The 22,112-nt window shown below is 37.4% G+C and overlaps 1 protein-coding gene across 29 annotated transcripts in view; it reads left to right on the top strand.

The window, feature by feature from the left end:
* PRLR (prolactin receptor) overlaps window positions 1-22,112 on the top strand; it is a 180,523-nt gene that overhangs the window by 42,609 nt on the left and 115,802 nt on the right. For 28 of the 29 annotated variants that reach the window (XM_048931112.1, XM_048931106.1, XM_048931088.1 and 25 more), the window contains 2 exons: window positions 2,746-2,795; window positions 3,914-4,026. The gene's annotated coding sequence lies outside the window, so the exon portion shown is untranslated. The remainder of the gene's footprint in view (window positions 1-2,745; window positions 2,796-3,913; window positions 4,027-22,112) is intronic. The other variant, XM_048931107.1, reaches the window with a different exon arrangement.

The following is a 22,112-nucleotide window of genomic DNA, read 5'->3' as shown; positions in this document are numbered from 1 at the left end:
TGTTGCTGTGGCTCTTCTATTCTGCAGTTTTTCCCATGGTGAACTGGGTTTATATAAAATATTGTCAGATATACTGCAAGTAAGTGAGAAATAGTACTTAGCCTGTATCAGGGCAAAAAGAGGAAGGATACACATACAGTAATGAGCTGCTTTGGACAACACTGGAATTGAGCCTGAATTTCTACACTCTAATTCAGTAACTTTGGAGATGTATTCCTTCAAAACTATTTAGTGTTTTCCATTTATTTTTGGCATTTTTTTTTAATAGATAACTGTGTTATTCTGTTCCAAACCTTCCTCTCTTACATACCTTTGAAACACGTTTTTCCATTACCCCTGATACGAAAGCTCCTACTTTTACTGAAAATCTCTTGTGCCAATGAAGTAAAGCACTTACAAGGAGATAATATCTAAAATTTCCCTTTTGATTTCTTTCTAATAAGCCACCTCATTTTAATGCAATTTCCCTGCTTGAAATTCAGTCCTGGGAGGGGTAAATATGTTTGTGTTTTTGTTCTCGCTGGGTTATTCTTTTATTGTTGTTTTTTGTTTTACTTATGATTTGCTCATCACTTACCAGGAATGTGATAAATGCAGCTGCTCCTTAGCAATATCATTTTGATTGCAACTTGTGCATTTTGGAGGACTCACGCAAGTTATTGGATTATTGGATTTCCTGACTGGAGTCACTGAAATAACTTGGTTTTTTTTGTTTGTTTGTTTGTTTTTACCTGAGCAATGCACCTCTGTGCAGTTTATCAGGTTTACAGGCTTACATTACAATTTACTTCTTTTTCTCAGACTTCCTGAGCTTCCAAAGTGTGTCACAGTCACTGACATCATCCTTGTCCCTCTCTCAGTATTACAGTCTTAAAATGCCTGTGCTTGCCTATTTAGGTGTAGAATCCCTAGTCTAATCCCGATCCTGATCCCGTTTCCCTTATCAAGGCAGTGAACTCATTTATCTGATTTGAATCAGCTATTTCAGCAGCTAATCACAGAATCATAGAATTGCTCAAGTTGGAAAAGACCTTTCAGATCATCACGTCCAACCTACTACTCCTGTGTTGGAGAAAGCAGCTGTTTTCCCAATTTTCTATACTGCACTGTGGCATTCCACTTTTTTTCTTCCATATTTTTTCCATGTCATCTCTTATTAACCTAATTTAAAAACAATTGCTCTGTTCCTTCCATTTGACTTTTTTTTCTTTCTTTTACGTGTTTTCAGACATTTGGTAGTACTTTTTAATTTTCTGTGCCCTTTTAAAATGAGACTTTATTGTTATTGAACTAATGAACTGAATTCTTTGTTATCTACAAAGCAATTCAGGAAATACGTTCTTTTAGCTGCTTTACTTGTATACCCACCAGTGCAATATAAACTGTATGATACTAATGTCCTGTAAGATGAAAAAGAAAAGCAGACAAAAAAAAAAAAAAAGCAGAGAAGAAGAAAGTAAGATTAGAACTATAAAGTTTTTTGAGTACAGAACCACAGTGATATGAAGTATGAAGGGTTTATAGATTGATGTAACTTTTGCAGGAGGAAGCTTCAATTTTCATCAATCATAATAGGAAAAAAATTTATTATTGTAACAATGAATGCACAGAAAACAATCCAGTAAGAAATGTAATTATGCAAAAAATCATAAATCTTTCTACATTTTGTCTTGGTATGTTGAGTTGCTGTTCTACATTTTCAAGAAACTGAGGAGACTGAAAAAATGAGTGTCTGAATATTAAATAGTGGAAGTACTGCATAAAAACTGAGAGGAAAATGCAAGATTTTATTCCTAAATATTCACTGATTTCCTGCTCTTATCATCCCCTGATTTTCTATATATCATAGCAGTAGTTTATTCTCTGAGTATCAGACTATTTGTATGAAGCAATACAATTGCTTCATACAAAAAAGGAATTTTCAGGCTCAGTCCAATTTAACAGTACAGCTTACAGTATTTTAAATCTGAAATAATGAGAACGCAGTCACTGAATTGTTATTTTAAACTCAGATCATTTGGGAAAGAACAATCAGAATTCAGTCTGCTACAGGATGAACGAAACTCACCATTTCCATTAGATTCATGTAGAAAACTTCCTTCTAAATAGCATTCCTTGGCTTGATTATAGCCTTCCAGAAATTATTTTGCTTTGATTTCTTTGTTTGAGTGCAAAGGAAAGGGCATTGAGAGAAGGAGCTTTGGTTTTGTTTTGTGGTCTGCTTCATAATGAAAGAAAAATATATACAGAGCAGAAGGCCTTCAGAGATAGAAAAAATTAACAGTGAAATCTAAAAAACACAAAATTGTGCCCAATTACAGAACAAGAACGCCTACTTTTATGAAAAACAGAATTTATGTAGTGACATATTCAGTAAGTTTCTAGGTCATTACCATAATTAAAAAGCCCACATTTCTGTTCTAATGCACTAAAATTCTATTATAATTGCTTCTAAAGGAGGCAGAAATAACAGATTGCTAGTACCTTCAACTTGTCCATCTCTCACAGAAGATTGTAGGCTATGATTACTAAGCAAACTGTATTGTTGCTTTATCTCTTAAAGTTTCTAAATGCAGATTTCCTCATAGGACAAAATCGGTCTTCTTCTCTGAAGAAAAAAAAAAGAAAAGAAAAGAAAAAGCAGCAGAAAATTTCAAAAACAAAACCATTGTTCCAGTCACTCTGGAATTAAAATTGTTCTCTCCTCTCTACTCCCCTCATTTCTGTTTTGTTTTCTCTTCGTAGGTATATATGACCCATCTATGTTTTGTTGACATAAATTTGAACTGCAAGCTGTGAGTATTTCTCTCTACACATCAGTGAGATGATTTAATGGATTTTAAATGGGTTAATATATGAAGCAATATTTAATTTATGAAAGTTGTCATTTTACTGTATTTTACTGTAAGCAGTTTAATTAGTAGTATGAAATGATTCTTTGTCACACACACACAAAAAAATATCAGCTATGATTTGAGGACAAGTATTTTATTTTTCTTCCCCAGATTATAAAGGCACATTTCAGTACACTGTACACTGGCTTTTAGAAGTTGCTATATTTGGTTACAACTAGTAAATATTAGTAGACATGAACTTTCTGTCTGGTTCTGCCATCTGTTGATGCTTAGCTCCTCCTTCTAAGCACATCATTACTAACTTTAGTCCATTTAATCTTCTTCCAGCCTCCAAATCACAGAAAACAGGGCTACTATTTTACCCCCAGTAATAAACATTCAATACATATTAGTTTATGAATTAATATTGAACAGAGTATGAAAATTGCCCACAATTATTAATAAAAGTTGGCAGCAACAATAAGGTTTCTTTCAATTGAGCATGTGGAGTAGATGTTATATAAATACTGATATTGTTTTTGTTTTCTTAGACTTAATTATATAATTGTTTTAATTATATTAATATCCCAGTGAATACAATCATCAATACAATACGGTGTAAGAATAGTAGTTAAATTATTGCATAAAGCAATATTACCCATCAGTGATTTTATTAATTTTCACTTGAAATCCCCTTTCTGTCTTCTGTTCTTTTAAGATTTTGTCACAAATAATAAAAAGGTTGTTGGCCTTAAATACTTTTCTCATCCACACTCGATCACTTTTGTTAAAATAAATTCTAACCTCACGTTTCATTCAGACTTTAGGTCCAAATCCTAACTTTATCAAGATGAGTAGGATTTGCCCATAATTTTTTAGTTGATTTGAGAGCAGAGTGAAAAAAGGGTGAGCATCAATCTTGGACATGCGTGAAATCTTCAGACTCTGAAAGCAGGCCCTTCAAACAGTATTTGCAGTTGTCAGTGTTTGCTGTTTGCTGTTCCAATCTCTGTATTTTTTTCTGATTTATTTTTGCTGTTTCTCTTTCATATCCATCTTGATTGCTACTGTGACTGCAGCTTTTTCTAAGTGTGGATACTTACAACAGCCTGCATAGGTTCCCTGTTGGAAGTCAGTGAAGAAAGAACTGCTTCTCAGATTTGTCTTGTCCTTCAATATGTACCTAAAACAGGTAGGATGAGTCACAATCTTTAACAGTCTGTTTCTATTCACTGACTGTATAGGAATATAAGGATCTAGGATACAAACTCAGCTAAAGGCACGTGTTTAAAGTGAGGTGAGTACTGATTTGTCATTCTGAAAGTATTGTCTCTTGCACCACAACCTATTCAAAGTTCAGCATGGTTAAACTCATTAAAGAGGGAACATTACTTCCTCGTTCCCAGATGGGCAAGTTACACTGACCTTTCCAGCTTGTATTTTACTTTACTGAGCTGAATTACCTGTCGTACTTTCATGATTACTTCTTCCAGTGCAGGATTTGCTAAATATTCATGGTCCCACTTAAACGTTTATTGAGCAGAAATTCTTTTGCCTTCTTTTATTTCTCTCAGTAGATACTAACACATCCTGAAACTTTGATACAGATCACAGATTAAATAAATGGACAGTGTACTTCCTCTTGAAGATGTGCTATGCAAGACATGGACACATGATCTAGGCGTAGGCACATCAACAGCTTTCCAGTACAGAATGAGAACTCCCTGTCCTATTTATCTTTCCACACTTTTAGCCACATATGTCTATTGCTTACCTTGCACCATTTAGCATTTATTTGATCACAGAAGCATAACTAACTCTCTAAAATGTCAGGGAAATAACCTGGGGAAAAGAGAAGCTGTTTACTTCATTAAATATTTAATCTTGAGAACACGTTTATGCTGTATCCTGGACAGTGAGGCAGGGTAGGGAAACTGTTATTTAGGGTGGGAAGGAAGGTTCTGGATCAAAAGCAAGAGAGAGAGAGAAAATATGAGGAAACAAGACATCAGCACTATCAATCCTTACCCTTTCAGCACTATCAAACTTTTAATTTTCTTGAACTGTCATTCAGTGCAGCAACTCTTTAATAATTAGAATAATTGAAGAGTAATTTTGGTGTAATCTGTGCTTTCTTATTCTCTTACCAGGCTGTATATCTGTGTCTTAGCTCACCCAAATTCTTATTACAACTGTGATTTAAGAGTATTTGCGTCTATTCTAAATGTCTCTAAATTTGCATCCTATGTTTTTAGGTAATTTAAATAGTTTCATCCAGGTTGAGTGGGATTCTGGGTAGCCTGATCTCATGGTTGGCAATTAATTTAATTATGAAATCTTATAAGTTGAATATAATTAAGAGTTAGTTTATGCCCTTAATTTTGTTCATGTCTTAGCAAAATTTCCTAACTACACTCACAAGAAATGAGTGGATATGAAACTATAAAAAATGGCTACATGGAAAAGATATTTTTATTTCCTATTAAATAAATTATAATATGTGATTATATTATTCTAAATATGGATTTTTAGGTCCAAGAGATTTATAAAATTATTGTATCTGAATTACTGCAGTTACAAGGACTTTATTTCTTCCTGTAGTATTTAAAAAAAACCATGCTGAAATATAAAAATGCGGATTCAGGAAAAAACTGAGAAAAAGAAAATAACAAAAGAATAAAAGAAATAACTACAGTAGCTATAATCTAGATAGGCCTGTAGTTGTTGGGTGTTTTTGTTTGTTTTTTGGAGCAAATTATTCTTCACTATGCCCTTGCAAAAGACTTGATCCCTTCAGAAAGATCAGAGATATAAAGTCTTCACTCAATTATGTCAACTTTTTCTATACCAGATGGATAAATAGCAGATTGTAGACTCCAAAGTTGATCAGTTAAAAACCGTAAAGTTTTTAAAAAACTGTAAGTGATAAGTAAAACTCAGTGGAAATATTTTTCCTGTGATTATGATGTCTTACAGTGCATTTTATTTTTGAAAAAATATGATTGTAAAATTGTTTCTGTTACTTTTTTTGGAGGGTTTTTATGTTTGATATTAAACTCTTTAAATGTCAGCAAAGAAATAAATATTTCTGATCAAAACCACGTAAAAACAGTTCTTTCCCACAGACTGCCCAGTGTAACGTGGAAAATTTCTTTTACATTTTATTTTTCATTTTTTTTCCACTTGTCTTCCACTGCAGTCCTCTTTTGGATTATTAATTTATTGTTGGAATCATAGAATCCTGGAATGGCTTAGGTTGGAAGAGACCTCAAAGATCATCTAGTTCCAACACTCCTGCCATTAGAAACTCATAGTTTCTCTGAACAAACCATTCTAGTGCCTCACCACTCTCTGAATAAAAAAAAAGCCCAGAGGTCACATCATCCAACCCTCTGCAGGGTCTTCTGTTCTTGAGATTTTTGCATCCCATGTTCCACTTTATAGGTCCTAGCTCTTTCTTCTATACCCATAGTTTTGGCAGTCTCATACTTCATATATTCACAACCCTACTGAATACTGGGACACAGCAGATAGTACATTGTGCGAAATAGATTCTGTATATTATATTCTTCGCAGGTTTAGAAATTGTTTGAACCTGTCTGCTCAGAACTTGAAAAGAACTTGGCAAAAATTCCATCTTTGACTGATGTTTTAGAAAATATGACCAGGTTGCGCCCTACCTGTCTGCATTAAAATGCTGAAATCGAAATATCTGACAAGACTTAACTGATATTAACTCAGGGGCTTCTTTCACAAGCCTTCCTCTGCATATCATACAAAACAAGCTTTACAGAAAATGCTGATGTGCCTGCATCTTGTTTCTGGTATGAGAGGAAAATGAAGGTGCCAGAATAATTTTCCCTGTTAGGGCTACTGAATATTTTTCATACATAGGAGCTGTGCTTTGTGGCTGTTTCTGTGATCCAGACCTTACACTTATTGCAGTTAGTGAGATGGTCCAGTCAGATAGATTTAAATAAAGGAACTTGGACATTACATAGAAGCAAGAGAGGGAAAGCATCAACCTTGCAAAGCTTTAATACACAGTCTGGCACAGAAAGGGCGTACATATTTTTATAAATAAAGTTCACTTACAGAAATGAGTTTATTCAAAAAGTAAGCAGATAGTAAAGTTTACGTAAAATTCTAGAGTTTAACATTTAATTTTAAATCTTTTCAAAATTAATTGAAATTAAAATTTAAACTGTTGTGTAGGTTGATGAGAAAATGTTTGCATCAGACACTCTTGAATGAACATCAATAATTGCTGATGTCTTATTAATGATGTGTGGTTCAAAGATTGTAGCTATTTTTTTTTTCTTTTGATTATCAAGATTGTAACTCAAGTTTATCTTCCAAAAGAATACATCATCTAATCTTAAGAATCAAATATAAATGAAAACTGTTATGTATTGAAAGTTATGAAGTAAGAATTCATGTATTGTGTTTCTTGGTCATTCTAGACAAAGAATGTTATTTTTTAAGGAAAGCAGGTTATTAGGCGTACAGAATGGCTTAATATGCTCTATTCATAGGATTTGTGGCAAGAGTGAGAGAGATGGAAGGCTGTAGTCCTTCAATCCAAGAGTTTATTTTGATTTACTCAACCACTGAAGCCATCTGTGGATGCCAAATCCCTTGTCCAAGCTGTCACTGTGGGTATTGGGTAATTGCACAGCCATTGATCTAAGGTCAATTGATAGTATAATGGACAAAACTTACTGGCTGAATATAACTGCACAAAACTAACCTGTGATGTATAAATGTTGTAAACAAGATTTCATATCTATTCTCTAAATGTGTGGGAGTCTGAAGACCTTGAAAAAGAGGTAACTAAGTCATTCAGAAGTAGCCTCGGCTCTTCAATGTACTCACAGATTGTTTGTTCTCATCACTCTGTATAATTTTCCCAGTCACTTGTTTCTACTCTTTTCACTTGTTTCAACAATTGTTTTACTACTCTGAACTACTGTGCTTTTCTTTTTCTCCCCCTGCCTTAAGAAGTCATGAATCTTTGTGGCTGCCATGCTTCTATTGTTTTGGTACCTTTTGTGTGCAGTCTATGTTCCACTAGCTGATGGCTGCTTGGCCTACACCGTGTGAGATGGCAAAGTCAGCATTTGCTTTGGACAAAATTATAAGTAGTTGTCTTTTAGGAACAGTTGCTCACTAAGGTAGAAACTGTAATCTAACTTCCTCCAATTGTCATATTCATATAAAACTCAAACTTGATTTTATTGTTATTTTTGACAGCCTTGTACAAACGTACATGATTATTCTTATGTTTGATGTAATAAGAAAATCTAAGTCTATGAGCAGCTGAACACCCAAATTAAAATATAGAAATACAGACTATGAGGGAGGTTGATACAATGAATATTCAAAATTAAAATTTTATATTGCTTTTTTTTTTTTTGCATTTGACTTGAACATCTCTCAGGATCTTGGACTTTCTGAGTTTTTTCTACATCAGCATACTATAACAGTTCATACAATCTGGAAAAAACTCTAGTTATTTTAAATACAGTTTTATATCGCCAGGTTTTCTGGCAGATATAGGAAGTTACTTCAGAACTGCAAATCACTGACAGCCAAATATTTACATTCTGATGCAGACTGAATTTACTTTTTTATCCAACTAAAGGTAGCTTTTTAAAAGTTTTTGCTCCACGGAGACAGACAGTTAAGAGTGTATGTATCTTTAACCTTTTAAGTAATCTTATTGAAACCAAAGCTCCTTGGTGTTCATCTTAATTAGTTAATACGTGTTAAATGACACGTTGTCTAGTGCACATCAGCTAATATGTGGAGCTGGGGTTCTTTAGAAGTCACCAGCTCTGCAAATGTCGAAGGGCAACAAAAGTTCTGTAAATTCCTCGGCTTTTGTTGTCTTATGTGGTATCATGATTTCCAAGTACCATTTGAGACTGCCTGTAATTTTATCTTTACCATTAGTCTGGAAGAAAAGAACATCTGAATGTTTATAAATGAATATTGTTTATAATGTTCATAAAATGTGATGTTTATAAAAATCTTCCACAGTATGGTAAAACTCATCTCTTAGAGGTACAGTTATGCAGGTAGAGAAGTTCAGATACCAGTGATCTCAAATCCTGCAAGTGCTAATGCTGACAATTTTGCAATTATTATACATTTGGCTTTTGCCACAACCATTCCTGTTACTTTATTTTACGGCCTATGGGTTGCGTAGTTAATAAGCAGACTGTTTTGGAAAGCATGATTTCTTCTGAGAGAAATTCATTAATCTTTCATTAAGTAATTGTAAATAAGTATTATCAAGTCTTTCCTAGGAAATTGTTTCTGTACTTGGAATGAATAGTTCGGAAAGAAGCTGAAGATGGCTTCTGTGGCATACTTCACTGCTGCTTACAGTGATGTAGTAGTTTTAGGCTATCAATGTTCCTTGAATTGTAAATGATATCAGAAAGATTCTGATGTAAAGATTTTCTTATGATGAATATACATTCTTATGAATGCAAGTTTGCATTCATGCTGTATTAACTCTGCATCTTGTGCATAGCTCGCTCTGTAATCGGATTACTAGTTCTATCACATTGGAGTACCATCTAATCTGAGGGTATTCCCTTAATTCCATTCCTTCAGCATGCGCACAACATGGTAAAAACAGTAATGAACATTAGGTTTAAGGAATAGTTGTTTCCCCTTCATCCCACATAAAGTAACAGTAAAGCATAATGTCTTGCAGATTTGTCATACTTGATTAGCATTTGCAGCTTTGATGTTGCATAAAACATCACTTACAGTTTATTAGTAATATATACTTCAAAAAGTAAGATACTTATTCATACTTTCTTAAATGTATTTTAAGTACAATATTTGTACCTATTCATATGAAAGACTTTCAGCATTCCTTTATGCCGGATAGTCACTACAGTTGCATCTTTTTTTTTTTTTCCAGCAAATTAAATATGCAAGGAATATTGACATGGAGGACAACTGATATTATATACTCAATGTCCATACTTCTAAATTGTCTTGTTCTCCAAAACGCTGTGGTTGCATGCAGATCACCTGCTGGAACTGACTGCTGGTGCAGTTCCAGATTGTACCACACTGATTTGGAGACCACTAGTTGACATGGACCAAATCTGTGCCAGAGATCATCCCAGCAGTTGATTAGTATAGGCAATCAGGTTCCAGTGCCCTGGAATGTTCCTAGGTAGTCTGATTTACGAAGATGGATACTGCCATTTTAAAAAATGTGTAGCAGTTTTAAAAGGTAAAATTCAATTTGACCTCGTTAGTGTCTGAGTAATGTGTAATGTGTTTTAAATCACACTAACAGGCAATTTCTGAATGCTATTGCCAACATTCAGAATTTCAGATTCTCAGAGAGAAAAAAACATTAATTGAAAGGTTTACTGAGTGGTATAGATCTGAGTCTCTTCATTTTCATGGGTTTTGTTTTTTGTGTTTTCCCCTTATTCTAACTGTTCTTAGTTTGTAGTTTTAAGACATTTATTTAGGGAAATTTTTATCCAATTTTATACATTATTTTATATATACATGTAATATATATATATATATAAAAATTATATATATATATATATATAATATATATATACACATATATATAATGTGTTTTTATACTTCTTTTGTACCAAAAATAATCTGTACTTTCCTGTTTCCTCAGTTAGACCTGCTCTTTCTACCACTGTAGGGATTACTTGAGTTGTCTCTAATCCTTATTCTCCCATGTGTTTTGCATTTAGACGACTTCTCTGTAGCACCCATGCCACTATAGTTTAATTTGAATTTATTTTTCCGTCATCCAGAGATACAACCTCTGTCTCATAACTTTACATTACTGTGAGCTTCAGGACATTAAAATGTTATGTTACAAGCTGCTGGAAGCTTTTAGTATGTTTTGAAAGGACTGAATTTGTGCTGAGGCTTTTCTCTTTGTTGCATTTTTATATACATTTGTGCATTCCAAGCTTTTGTTTTCCTCTTTCACTATTGTTCCTGTGTAAACAGAAATCTTGTTTTCTAAGAATACCTCTCTAACTCCAGGTTGTTTCTTCCAAACATTTATAGTAGATACATGCATTGTTTCTACACTGGGCAATGCTGTTTTTCTTTGTTCTTCACAAAGAGGCTAGGCCCTTTTATAAATACTGTGGCATACAAACCTGCTGAAAATTCTGAGTAGTTTTTAAATAGGAATTTAAGCTGTTATTGTATTAAGGGCCTACTAGACATGAATAGCCTAAAAAGATTAAGAAAATAAGGCTTCTAATGAACAATTAACAGAATCATCTACCATCACCTGTGACAGCAAAGAATTTTGAATACTCAGATATATTTAGATGAAAAGAATGCAGCAAAATAAATCAACCAGATTCCCAGTAGACAGACTGTAGCTCTGAAAATTGATATGCAGTACTTCATGAGAGGTAAGAACAAGGAAACAATTCAAGGAAAATGATTATATATTATGGTATACTCAGATTACAAGTATACATTCCTCCAATCCAAAGGATATATGAGAATATATGATAGAAACCAACAACCTAAAATAAGTCTTATTTGACTTAAAATATAAGAATTAAGCACAAAGAAAGCAGAAGCTGGAGCAAATGGCAAAAGATGAATAGAAAGGAATAGTATAAAACTGGAAACAAACTCAAGCAAATTCAGAACACTTGGAGCAACCAAAATAAAAGAAACCACTGATGAATTGGACAAAAGTTAGTATATAAAAAGTTAGAATGTAAAATGAGCCAGGGACAATTCTGTTACTTCAGGAACATGTGGCACAACACATCCTATACCCATATTTAATTCTCTTTCCTCCAGAACACTGTGGCCTTGTCCCATATTGTCCATAGAGAGCAATAAGTAGTACATGCTGCTTCCTAAAACTCCTGTGTACCCTCTGGAAGAGTACCATTTTGAAGCTAAAACTGAACAAGGAGTGTGATGTTACAGGGTGTGGACAAATGCTTACAAGTGCTGAGTTTGTGCCATGATCTTGTTTACTAGAATAAATATTACAAGTCCTTTCTGTATTTTACTGAAGAATAATTTTATTTTCCTTAAGGAGGTTCTCCCATGCCCTGTCTGTTCTTTTCCTCAGAAGGCTGTTTTACCATTGAAACCATTTTCTCTTGTCCTGTCACAACAGAACCTGCTAAAAAGTTCTAAAAAGTTCTTTTTATAGCCCTTCTTTATCTGCTGTCAGGTCTTGCCAAAACTTTCTCTTCTTCACTCTAAATGATACTATCTTTAGTTTTCCTTCTTAGATAATGAAAAGTTTCTCCTGATTTTCCCCTACTAATTCCAAGTCAGAATGTACTGCCTTGCTTTGTTTTGATCCAAACGAGTGAGGAGCTACAAGACAAACTGAACCAAGCAATTACAAATTCTCATTTTTGTGGAATTTTGTGGAAAATTTGTAAGTTTTTTTCAGGTGGAGAATTGTTGGTAGGCCAGTTTCTAGATTACATTTACATTAGATCCTGCAAAATAAATAAGCAGGTGAAACTAATAAGGCATCAAAAGGAAGAAAACAGGCAGATATAGGTTGTGATAAAGAGCATTAAAATAAGCACTGCCAATATGAAAATGCACATGGCCACACTTCTTTCCCTGCCAAGTCATTAATAAAAATTCTGTCTGTACATTTCCATCTGCTAGTTACCACGGATCTGTCACTATTATTCCTAGAAGGTATTGGTTAAATTTTTATCATAAAGATAACAAAAACCTGAGTACTGTTGAGCCACTCCATAATAAGGAGACTGAAATTCTAGCTGTGGTGTGTGACACTTTGGAAAATTAGCTGCTAATATTTCTCTATCTTTATACAGAAAGCATCTCTGCTTCCTAACTGCTTCAGTAGCAGTTTAGTTCAACTGTCCTAGCTCTGGATGACTATCACTTTTTTTTTTATATATTTGGAAAAATAGAATGAATGAATGAATATGAATATATTCATATAAAATAAAATCAATGAATGAATATGCTCATATTAAGTGCTAGAGTATTATTATAACTAATCATTGCTTTGTTAAAAGGTCAGGCAAGAAAAGTTTTTTCTAACTCAGATCAGCTATGCATATCTGATTCACAACAGTGACTGATGTATATTAGGTGTAGAGGCAAGAAAAATAATCTATGGTAATTGAATATATATTATGTTTTTATAACAAAAATATAATTTTAATCAGATATTTGAGATAAAACACTCCAAATAATACTGAAGAGGCTGGACAATTTTTTCATTTCAAAGCTACAGCCTGTAAACACAAAGCTGGTAGCATAGGTCACCTGTGATCTGAAGTTTTAGTTGGCATGAAACTGTGCCTAGAAAAAACAGAACTATATGACGTTATATTGATTCTAGATAAGAAAATAACATGTTTGTAGAAATTGACTAATTCTGTATCTTTGAAACATAGCATCACAGAATCTAGTGATTGACAACGCTGCCCATGACAGAGGCTTGGAACTAGATGATCTTTAAGGTGTCTTCCAACCCCCAAACCAGTCTATGATTCTATGAACAGGCTGCCCAAAGAAACGAAGGAGTCACCTGGAGGTACATAAGAAACATGTGGGTGTGGTGCTTAGCAACATGGTTTAGTGGTGGACTTACTAGTTAGTTGTGTGGTTGGAACTGATGATAACAGAATTGTAGAATCATAGAATGGTTTGGGTTGGAATGGACCATTACAATCATCTAGTTCCAACCCCCCCTGCTATAGGCAGGGACACCTCCGTCTAGACCAGGTTGTTTAATGTCCCGTCCAGCCTGATCTTGAATGCCACCAGGGAGGAGCATTCATAACCTCACTGAGCAATTTGTTCCAGTTTCTCACTGCCCTCACAGTGAAGAATTTCTTCCTAATATCTAGTCTAAACCTAACTTCCAGTTTGAAGCCTGTCCCCTTGTCCCATCACTATATGCTCTCAAAGAGCATCTCTCTTACCACCTTTCCTGTAGGCCCCTTCAGGTACTGGAAGGCTGCAATAAGGTTCCCCCAGAGCCTTCCCTTCTCCAGGCTGAAGAGCTCCAACTCTCTCAGCCTGTCCTTGTAGGGGAGGTGCTCCAGCCCTCTGATCATCATTGTCAATCTCCTCTGGACTAACTCCAACATGTCTTGTGCTGGGATCTCCAGTACTCCAGGTGGGGTCTTGTGAGAGCAGTGTAAAGGGGCAGAATCACCTCCTTCAACCTGCTAGTCACACTTCTCTTGATGCAACCCAGGGTACAGTTGGCCTTCTGGACTGCAAGTGAACATTGCCAGCTCATGTTAAGTTTTTCTTCAATGGACACTCAAAAATCCTTCTCCTTAGTGCTGCTATTCTCCACTCAACCTCTGCTGTATCTCTGCTTGGGATTGCCCCAATTCAGGTGCAGGACCTTGCCCTTCACCTTGGAGAACTTCATGAGGTTCTCATGGGCTCACCTTTCTCTCAGAGCCTTTCCAAATCGTTCTTGATGACATCCCTTCCCTCTAACATGTTGACTGCACTACTCAGCTTGGTGTCATCTGCAAATTTGCTGAAGCTGTACTTGATCCCACTGTCAAAACACCACCAAATTCAACATACATATAGGCAAAGTATGCACCTAAGACAGAACAACTATGTGAGAGAACAGATTGTAGCTGTTTTATTTGAAGGCAACTTTGCACAAAAGAATTTTGTGATCCTGGCAGACCATAAATTGCATGTGAGCATGTACTTGCCACAGAGAAAGCTGATGCAGAATGGATCTGCAATAAAGTCAGCAGTCAGTGGGCTAAAGGAAGTGATTATTCTCTTATCAGCACTTCTGAGACCATATTTGGAGCGCTGAGTCTTTTCTCAGTCTTTTCTCACTGAGTCTGGTTGCTCGCCTCCAAGATAGGAGCTGGATCAAGCTGCCGTGTACAGGGAGGCACTAAGAATTTGTTCACCTTAGAAATGAGAAGGCTGAAGGGTGATGTAAATGATTTCTTTTGCTAATACAAAGAGAGTTATGTCACAACAACAAGAGGGGTAGGGAACAGTACATGTTCTTTCATCAGTTTCAAGATAAAGATAGTGATCTTCATGTTCTTATGCAGTTTTCATCCATTGTGTTACACTCTCAGGAAGTATTGCCAATTGTTAGGAGTTCCTGGCAGCCTAATAGTCAGCAAGGCTATAGTCAGGTTGAGTATGTGTTCCCAGTCACACACAGATATTTATGGATGTTCTCCACAGGTCGGTGTTGTAGGCTGTCCTGTTCAGTATCTTTTTTCATGACCTGGATGAGAGCACTGAGTGCACCCTCAGTAATTTTGCAGATGACACCAAACTGGGAGGAAGTGTTGATCTGCCTTGAGGTAGAAAGGCCCTACAGAGAGATTTGGACAAGCTGGATAGCTGAGCTGAGACCAATGGGGTGAAGTTCAATAAGACCGAATGCTGAGCCCTGCATTTTGGTCACAATAATCCCAGGCAGTGCTACAGGATTGGTGCAGAGTGGCCTGAGTGACTGTGTAGAAGAAACAGGGGATAGATCCACCTAACTTGCACACCGTCAGGAAAAATCATGCTACAGATATAGGCCAAGCTACTACATAATCAATAGTTTTCCCGGAATTCGGATACGTATTCATTACACCCCTGAGAGTTCATTAGCAGGCAGACCGTCCCCCCTTGTGCATGTGTAATGGGTGATGGGATGAAGATTTGTTGTCTTCCTCACGAAGGCTTCTGACCTCTCTCGCTGTAAACTTTTGACCTTTTTGGGGGGCAGACCCCCAACTGGTTTCTTCTTGCCCTGTGTACATCTAATCACCTTCCTGCCAAATGTCCTCAGGCTGTTCTCAAACCTTATCAGTATGGCCTTCATCCCCATCACTATCCCAGTGTCTGCCATCCCTTATTTTCTAACAAGCTCCACATTCTTACTTCTATAAACTATGTCTAACTATTCCCCTCACCCCCCTTATTCTCAGTCACTGTGAAGCCTTCTTGCCTTTTTACTTTCACTTATGGGGCCCTTCTCACCTTTCAAGTGCTTGGCTGAACATAAGCCATCAGTGTGCCCAGGTGGCCAAGACCATTGGCATCCTGGCTTGTGTCAAAAATAAGAGTTGCCAACAGGAGCTGGGAAGTGCTCATCCCTCTGTACTCTGCTCTGGTGAGGCTGCACTTTGAGAACTGTGTTCAGTTTTGGGCCTCTCACTACAAGAAAGACATCGAGGCTTTGGACTGTATCAAGAGAAGGGAAACAAAACTGTGAGGGGTCTGGAGCACAAGTCTTATGAAGGAACTGGGACTGTTCAGTCTGGAGGAGAGGAGGCTCAGGGGAGAACTTATCATTCTCTACAACTCCCTGAAATTAAGTTGTAGCAAGGTGGGGGTTGGCCTCCTCTCCCATATAGCAATAGGACTAGAGGGAATGGCCTCAAGTTGCACCAGGGGAGATCCAGATTGGGTGTTAGGAAAAACTTCTCTGAAAGAGTGGTCAGATGCTGGAATGGGCTGCCTGGGGAGGTGGTGTGAAGTCACCATCACTAGAGGTGTTTATGAAGCATTTAGATGTACTAAGGGACACAGATCACCAGAGAAATGTTGGTGATGGGTGGGTGGTTGGAGTGGATGATCTTGGAGATCTTCTCCAACCTTGGTGATTCTATAAATATATATGGCCAATTAGACAGATCAGCAAAGACAGAAAAGACAGCATTCATGCAAATTCAAGCAAGTCCTTATGGTTGACTGCAGTTTAACAGACATTAACTAGGAATAGCATGTAACTGAGACAAGCAGATCCAGGAGGTTCCTGACACACCTTGATGGGTACATCCTAATGCAGATACTAAGGCAGCTGACTAGGAAAGGTGCCCTTCTAGATCTGTGTTTGTAAACAGAGAGGGCCTCATGCATGAAGTGGCAATTGGTGTCCATCTTGGCCACAGTGACCATAAAGTATTCAAGTTTAAAATATTTGGTGATAGAAGGAAAACTGACAATAAAACTTCAGCTCCAGGTACGGGGAGAACAGACATGAGGTTGTGCAAAGAACTGGTTGGCAAGGTTTCCTGGGTAACTGTTTTTGAAAGAATTGGCGTCCATCTGTGTTGGTCAGTTTTGAAGTACTGGTAGTACTTTAAAAGTGCTACTAGTAAACAGCAGACCTTTTCAGGAACAGTTGGAGAAAAAAACTGTCTTCAATATTGTTCACTTAGAAATATAACCTGAAAACAGGCTAGAAACATACATGTTACAGATGACTTTTGTATGCTTGACTCTTCCTTAGAACTGAAAAGTGGTTTGAAGGGACCTCACAATACCATCTGTTTTCTGTGAGTAACTGCAAGTCAACAACTTTACCCCCTTCCACAGATTGGATTTTAAGTCAAAATAAGAAAACAAAACAAAATAAGAAGAAATAAACTGAGCTCTTCTTTAAAAGCTTGGTACCTTTTACATTTCTCACGCAAGTTTGATTTGACCTATACCTTGGATCTCCCATTGCATCAGTAGGATTGGATAAGATAGCAGGACAGGACAGGACAAGACAGGATAGTTGGAATGGACTTATATTTCTCCTGTGTACTTCTTGTAGCTGGGCATATTGTTAGCTAGCTTCCTACAGTCTTTGGTATATTGCTGGAGACGGGTTCGGCTGACAATTACACCTGCCAATTACTTCAGCACTTTGGGGTGAATTGGACTGCTGTCTGCTGTTGCTCTTTTCTGTGGGCTTGAATGACATTGGAAGCTGGAACATGAGCAGAATCAAAAAAGATTATAATCTTCTGAGAGCACAAGAGAAAAACACAGCTTTGCCAGTTGGAGGAAAGAGGGCAACCAGAAATAGGTATATCATACAAATCAACTCCTAGCTATGTGGCTGCTGCCAGAATGAGGGTTTTGGTTTTTACAGTGCGACTTTCTATGGAGATTATAACCTGTTATAACCTCAGCAAAGTTGCTGATGATATAAATCAGGGAGGAGTTACTGACAAATAGAAGGCTGTGCTGCCATTCAGCAACACCTGGAGAGATTAGAGAGTTAGGTGGAATGAAGCCTTATGAACTTCAGCAAGGGCAGAGTCCTACATGTGGGGGAGAATAACCTCATGCACCAATGTGGGGTAGAGTCTGGCCTGCTGGAAAAGAGCTTTGCAGATAAGAACCTGGGGGTGGACAACAGTTTGGCCGTGAGTCAGCAGTGTGCCCTTGTGGCCAGGATGGCCAGTGGTATCTTGGGGTTCACTAAAAAGACCTGCAGCCAACAGGTCGAGGGAGGTGGTCCTCCCCCTCTGCTCTGCCCTGATGAGGCCACATCTGGAGTACTGTGTCTGGACTTCCAAATTCAAGAAAGACAAAAAACTTCTGGACAGAATCCAGTGCAGAGATAAAAAGGTGATTAGTGACCTGGAGCATGTCTCTTCTGAGGAAGGGCTGAGAGGCTTGGGGCTATTCAGCCTGGAAAAGTGTAAGAGAGGATCTTATAAATGCTTATAAATATCTATAGGGCGTTAAGCAGTTGGGAACAGGAAGCAAAACTGTCATGAAAACATGTTCATATATTTGTGTTCATTATATAATTTTTTGCATAACAGCAAACTAATAATAGTGAAGAGTTTTGTTAAAAATTCTGCAGAACTGAAGCACTTTCTGTAGCAAATAAGCTTTTCACAAAAAATCTACCTCATCTCTGTAAAAAAGCTTTTGATGGCTCACAATAATGAAAGATTATACAGAACTGAAAAAGCAACATACTCTACTGCAGATGGGCATTAAATAGTGAAACTTGAGTTACCACACTATTCAAAAATGAGTATGTCATTATGTAATTATAAATAATTTTCTTCTGTGATTTAGACATGTATATTTTGGCATATATCTATTAAACACTTCTGTTTAACAGACCTATTGAAATGGAGGTCATGGTATTAGACTGTCAGATTTGCCATCCTGCAATGAGAAGCTCTAAAAAGAGATTTTTAAACCAAGAAAAAAGAAACATCCTCAAACAAAGAATTTTTTTTTTTTTTAATCCTTTTTTTTTTTTTTTACATTAGTCTATTACCATAGAAACCCTGTAATGTTTCTGGAATGTTCTATCGGGTGATGAACATATAAATCTCTTCATGTCATCTGAATTGGTCTTACATGTTGATAGTGTCTCTGAACAACTGAGAATTATTTCTCTAGCTCCTCATATAGATTAGAATACAGTCAGTGGGATTGTTTTCTACACGGGGGTCTAGCTCCAGAAGCCATCCATCAGCCTGTGCTTACTTTCTTCACAGGAAGTTCTGTCAGCACATTGCACATTTGTGCAAACTTAAACTTATGTCATTTACCTGGACTTATGCAAGGCCTTTGAGATGGTCCCCCACCACATCCTCATCTCCAAATTGGAGGGATGTGGATTTGATGGGTGGACCACTCGATGGATAAGAAATTGGTTGAAAGGCCGCAGGCAGAGGGTGGTGGTCAATGGCTCTATGTCCAGGTGGAGGCCGGTAACGAGTGGCGTCCCCCAGGGGTCTGTCTTGGAACCGGTGCTGTTTAACATCTTCGTCAATGACACTGATGATAGAATCGAGTGCACCCTCAGCAAGTTTGCTGATGACACCGAGCTGAGTGGTGCAGTTGATACGGTGGAAGGAAGGGATGCCATTCAGAAGGATCTCGACAGGCTGGAAAGGTGGGCCTGGGTGAACCTGATGAGGTTCAACACGGTGGAGTGCAAGGTTTTGCACTTGGGGTGGAGGAATCCCAGGCATCCATACAGACTGGAAGGAGCAGTCCTGGAGAGCAGCCCTGCAGAGAAGGACCTGGGGGTCCTGATAGATGAAAAGCTTAACATGAGCCAACAGTGTGCTCTTGCAGCTCGGAAAGCAAATGGTATCTGGGCTCCATCAGAAGAGGGGTGGACAGCAGGGACAGGGAGGCGATTGTCCCCCTTTACTCTGCTCTTGTGAGGCCCCATCTGCAGTACTGTGTCCAGGTCTGGGGCCCCCAGTACAAGAAAGACAGAGAGCTGTTGGAGAGGGTCCAGAGGAGAGCCACAAAAATGATCAGGGGGCTGGAGCACCTCCCCTATGAAGACAGGCTGAGGGAGCTGGGCTTGTTCAGTCTGGAGAAAAGAAGGCTGCAGGGTGACCTCATTGCAGCCTTTCAGTACCTGAAGGGAGCCTGCAAACAGGAGGGGAATCAACTCTTTGAAAGGGTAGATAACAGCAGGACAAGGGGAAATGGTTTTAAGTTGAGGGAGGGAAGGTTTAGGTTGAATGTCAGGGGAAATTCTTTACAGAGAGAGTGGTGAGGTGCTGGAACAGGCTGCCCAGAGAGGCTGTGGATGCTCCATTCCTAGAGGTGTTCAAGGCCAGATTGGATGGGGCCCTGTGCAGCCTGGTGTAGTATTAAATGGGAAATTGGTGTCCCTGCATGTGGCAGGGGGGTTGGATGTTCATGATCCTTGAGGTCCCTTCCAACTCTGGCCATTCTGTGATTCTGTGATTAAACATGTTTAGTAATGTTTGCTCTGCAAAGTTGCAATTTTCTTCTTTTGTGAACACTGAATATCAATAGCTCAGGCGGTGTTGGTAGACAGAAAGACTATGGGCCCCTATTTTCAATGTTATTTTTGCTTCTTGACCTTCCAGTGGTGGTTTAATACAGCATGTTTTCCTCAGTGATCTTAATTATTAATCACCAACATTAGCAAAAATAGAAGTTAGTAATTTGGGGGGTGAGGTCAGACTGAGTGGTCACGAGACAGATTTTCAACCAGGAGGATCTTGAGGAGAGGGTGGAAAGAAGACTTCATTGAAGATGGAATAGCCTCATGCATCACTACAGCTGAGAACCAGCTGGCGGGCTAGCAGTCTGTCAGAAAGGACCTAGGGTTATGTTGAATGCTTGGTTGAATGTGAGCCAGCACTGTGTTCTGATTGTGAAACAGACAACAATATTTTGTGCAATTTTAGGGGGTGTAACTGTGTCTGCACTGCTGTGTTCACCAGAGAGATATAAACAACCTGCAGCAGAGAGTTCCTTGAACTGAGCTCTAAGATGTACAGGAATAGGTTGAGAGAGTAGGATTTGTTTAGTCTGGAGAAGGCTAATGGGGGATCTAGATATATTCTTCAACTACCCAAAAGCCATATTCTTCTACAGAGTGTACAGTTGGAGAAGGTACTGGTTAGAAGTTGCAGCAAGGGAAATTTGGAGTGGGCATAAGGAAAAAAATATCCACAATGAGAATGGCAAAACGCTGGGGCTGTTGAAATCTCAGACTTTGCAATTCTGCAAGGACCCTATTTCCATTTACTAATTAGAAACACAGACTTCTACTTTACATTTTTCTTCTTCTGGTCAGAAGGCTGATTTTAGATTTTACATCTTAGAGGAGCAGTAACTCGCATATTTAAATTTGGCATGGCATGGTTGGTGTTAGGAGAGTATAGCAGTAATTTGACCTGAAGGAATAGCTTGTGTTGTCTTTACACTTTATTTTCTGTGCAACACAATTCCTGTAATTTTGTGACAGTAATTCCATACTCTGCTAGGAATACTTCTGAGAGAAGCACAAATAAAGAAAATTAGCATTATTTTTTGTATTTGCTTCTGAAAGTCATTCATAAACAACCTTGCAAGGCTTTGTTATTTTAAGTGATTTTGCCCAGAATTTTTAAGTATTTATGGAGGTTCTTTCAAACATGTAGTTCTATTGAAAAAGCCATTCAATTTTAATTATTATGCACAAAGAGGGAAGCATGTGCATTCAATAAAAATTCTCACTTTAGATTAAAGAAAACAGCAAAATATAGAAAACAGTGATGTTCCTGCAGATAGGCAGTCTTTCTGGAATTTTGAAGCTTAAGTACTAAGGAAACGAACATAAATCATATCCAAGTCCTTCTTGTCAGAGTACTTCTGTACCTTATATTGGTTATTACTTGTCATGAGTTTTATTTTTTTATATGCTTTCCATGGAAATTTTTCTTTGTGTTGTTTCACAAAAGTGACTTGAGCAAGTTACATGAAATTACTCTTTTTCCAGTCTCCATAATCTGTCTCTTTAGATCATATTGTAAAATCCTGTTTATTAATTGCTTCTTTTCAGTCTGTGGTTTGTAGCAAACAGTCGTAGCCATTTTCATTGCTAGTTTTCTCCTGTCACTGCCTGTCTTTGTCTATTTGCAAGATTTAGCTTTTCATAGTAAAAGTTGAAAAAAAAAGTAAGGTTACCCTGCTTATAAAATATTTTTCAGTTTTGAACTACTTCAT

The sequence above is a fragment of the Lagopus muta genome, chromosome Z (assembly GCF_023343835.1).
Source record: "Lagopus muta isolate bLagMut1 chromosome Z, bLagMut1 primary, whole genome shotgun sequence".
Classification (NCBI taxonomy): Eukaryota; Metazoa; Chordata; class Aves; order Galliformes; family Phasianidae; genus Lagopus; species Lagopus muta.
Note: the sequence above shows the minus strand (reverse complement) of the source record. Positions and strands in the feature narration are given on the sequence as shown.